At 40.6% G+C, this 3,804-nt stretch overlaps 1 protein-coding gene across 6 annotated transcripts in view; it reads right to left on the minus strand.

Moving 5' to 3' along the window:
• The window catches only part of sgcd (sarcoglycan, delta (dystrophin-associated glycoprotein)), a 241,934-nt gene that overhangs the window by 160,770 nt on the left and 77,360 nt on the right, over nt 1-3,804 (minus strand). The window lies entirely within an intron of this gene.

The raw sequence follows: 3,804 nt of genomic DNA on the forward strand, positions 1-3,804 counted from the left end.
CTTTAGTTGTTTTTGTTCTAAACTGAGGTTGAAATGGAAAAGCAACATTTTATGACACATGTGCATCACTTCTGATTGCATTCATAGGTTACACTGAAAACTGTTTCCAGGCAAAATTTCAGTCTCCGTTTTTGTAGTGATTTCAAGCGGACTATCACTTCTGCATGAAAACCAATCAATGCTACAGTTTTTAAAGCTGAGAGTGGCCCTAAAAAAGGCTAGAGCCCTGAAAAGCTGCTAACCTAATGGCCTGGAAAACAAATAAACATCCATGAGGTGGGAGGGGGCATAAAAATGAATGAATTCTTTCTAGGGGTCACTTTGTGCATCCGTGTGTGTGTGTCTAAATGTGAGAGTGTGTGTGTTCTTATGGTTACTATATAGTGAGAACCAGAACAAGTTTTTACCAACACAGTGAGGACATTTTTGGGGAGTGAAGATATCTTAGCTGATCCTCACAATTTCAAAGGGCTTTTTAAGAGTTAAGACTTGGTTTTAGAGTTCAGGTTAGAACCAGGTTTAGGTTAGGTGTAGGCACTGAGGTCTAATGGTTAAGATTTGGCTAGGCCTCCAGGAATGCACTATGTCAATGAGTGTCCTTACAGAGACAGAAAGACGCATACACATGTGTGAGTCAGGTAATGAACCGTCCAGAGCTGAAGCGGGGAACCCCCACCACTTCTATACTACTGTACATCATTTTACAGCTGGAGTGAATCTCCAAGAAACTGAGGGTGTATGAAGGCATATGTGTCCTCCAGTGAGATACACCCATTGGAATTATATTCCTGTGTGTGTGTGTGTCTCATTGTACACATATGTGCAAATGTGCGTGACCGTAGACGATGCCCTGTCATTTTTCTATGTCTAGAGATACTTTCAAACCAAAACAGAAAAGGACAAAATGAAGTAGAACACCCCTAAGGTCATCAGCGAGTCTGATGGTGTAGAGCAAATAGAACAGAGTGGAAAAAGTACGACACTTTGGATGCCTACATCTGTACTAGCAGGTTCTTTACTAACAAAGCCAAAGTGAACAATGAGATTATTAGAGATAAGTAGTTTTCATTGAAGTGATTTGGCATATGGTACAACCAAGCAACATAACGAGAGATATACATAAAAACCAGTGACTGGCTGTGAAGACGTTATGTTTGGCTACCAAACATTGTGTAACAACGTATTCCAGGCAGCCAACTCGTGTGTGTAGAATAAGTACAGAGTCAATATTTGGCTTCTAGTGACCTTCTCACTCCCTGCAAGAACACACAAGCTCAGTAGGGAATGGGGAGGACCAACCTTCCCCCAAAGGACAGTAAGGCAGTCGGTGCAGAAAAAAGGATGCTAACTGCAACACACTGGTCTGCCTGTACATACTAATCCAGCCACAAGAAAAGCAATATGGAGTTCACTGTTTCAGTGTCTCACGTGCATGTGTGTACAGAAGCATGTGTCTACAGTCCCCTGTGTTTTGCATACATGAGCCTGTAGGTGGATAAGTTGTTATCTGCTTTAATGAGGTTGCAGGCTTTAGTCTAGCAACATCAACATAAGCCATGAAGGGAAAAGCCAAAGTTTGATTATATACAATATGATATTTTGCTGGTAAGTTACTACTGTATGGCTTAAGTGACGAGCTGTATGTGCCTAGTTATAATGGATTTCACAAAGTCAATAATCAAAAACTCAATAATTAGGGATAACAACAGGGCAACACTGTGTCTGGTCAAATAAAAATATATTCCTACAACCAAAATGAAAGTTCCCTTCTTCATCATGTTACTAAAAAAAAACAAAAACCCTCTACAAACTCAAATTCACAAGGTTTGTAAATAATCATTTGGAGTCTGGAGCGTGCACCGTAGATCAGCATGGATAATTAGTTTGTTTCATCTCCAGCTCATTTAAAAATGTGACAACATTAAGGGGTGGAGAGTAACTTTCAGGGAGAGGCCAAGAGAGACCAGGAGAGTAAAGAGGGCATGAAATCTTTGTGTCTGGAGAGGACCTTTGTTCTAAATATAAGAATGTAAACACAATGACTCAGAACAAGAGCAACAGAGCAAGTTGCTCATTAAAAGCTGCAAGTATCTGTTTGACTTTATATGATTGCTTTTAGAAAAAGCTCATTTTTATGTTAACTACTTTTGTGGAGAATGTGTTACCTCTGTTTAAGTACTTCGTGCTACACTTAATTCCTGCCGGGTCCCATTGTCAAGTCATTATTACTGCATTAGCTACACTGGCTAATCTGTACTGTGTTAATATGGCATCGAGTTAATACATATGAATATTAAATACTGAATATGAAATAACTATAGCATTTACAGAAAGTATTCTTCTAAAGGCATTTTCACTAATCACTTTCAAGTTCGGACACTAAGTTAATTCTTTGGGAACTAATTAAATCATTTCAGATGGCTTCAATTGTTACTCAGCTGGCTGTGGTTATTTCTAAAAGATTTTAATATGGGGTAATTCTCTCCAGCAGATGGGAAGGAGGGACAAAAAGAGGCAAATGGAGAAAAACATTTCAAGTCCTTTGAAGATGAAAACAACAGACACATATCCAGAGCATGAATACCACATTATCCAGCTGCACAACACTCCAGTTCCTGCTGTCGTCTACCCTCGTTCATCCAGTGTGAGGCAATGCTTTTTTTAAAGCTTTGAGTAGGTTTTCTTAGCACGGCGGCGCCTCACACCGACACAGCTCCGCCCCTGGGTTTCTCCGCTGGCTGCTCTGCAGCAGCTGGTGCTGGAGTGCCTTGCTCCAGGGTACCTGATGGGAGCTTTAAAAGGGAAGGAGAGAAAACAGTGGTTGCTGTTTTGCTTCTCCATGTTAGAATTTCCAACTGAACTGGGATACGGTATGTGCTTACAGACTCTCACATCTCACTGCAAAGACAAGCTCTTTCTAGTCTATCAAGGTGCCTCAGTAAACAAATTATAGACAAACAATATTACTTAAGCCCCACATGGCCCTGTGGACAGCAGGTATAGATAACAGATGGTAACCGGTATTTGCATTACAGCTTAACAAGTTGCTTTTGTGTCAGTATCCCAAGGACAGCCTGAGCTGCTGTATGCCTCCATTTTAAGAAGTGAAAGCTGGCATCAAGTTGACTGTCAACACATTGGATCAAATGTAGTCAATTAACAGCTCCATGCATTGGCTCAACTACAAATTGAGACTCTTGATAACTGTGCTTTCTGGAAGCCAGCGTCTGTGAAGAAGGAAACACCCCTCTCCTTAGATATGATCAGATTTCTGTTTGTGAAAATCACTGACATCCCATCAACTTTCATTTAAACATTCAAGCACATCTTATCATTGCTTGGAGCTTTTCACTTTAAAAGTTCTGTGTTATTTCTTATCCTTTCAGCTTTGTCGCAGTATGACAGGAAGTCCCACACCTGCACTCTTACTGAATGTCATCCTCTTTCCTGCGTATCGTACATTTTCTCCTGCCTGATCAAACAGAAAGGTCACTGAAGCAATGTTAATGATCTGGGAAAAGAGTCTCTGCTCCTCTGTACACCCCAACATCACTTAGAAAGTCTCTGATAACTTTCAAAGAAAGTTTTTGTTGGCAGGTGGTGGCAAACAATTAAAGCAGCACCAGGATGAAACATTTAGAGGTCATGATTCAGTGTTAGCTCTCTGCTGTGATGAGCGGGGATGACGAGGGGATAAGAAACTTTGATTAATTGCTCTTCTGAGGTTTTTTTAATCTATCAGATGCATGGCAAGAAAGGCAGCGATGACTTTAAAAAAGGCAGAGATGGAGAAAAGAGAGAGGC

This window comes from Monopterus albus, unplaced genomic scaffold (genome assembly GCF_001952655.1).
Source record: "Monopterus albus unplaced genomic scaffold, M_albus_1.0 scaffold159.1, whole genome shotgun sequence".
Lineage (NCBI taxonomy): Eukaryota > Metazoa > Chordata > Actinopteri > Synbranchiformes > Synbranchidae > Monopterus > Monopterus albus.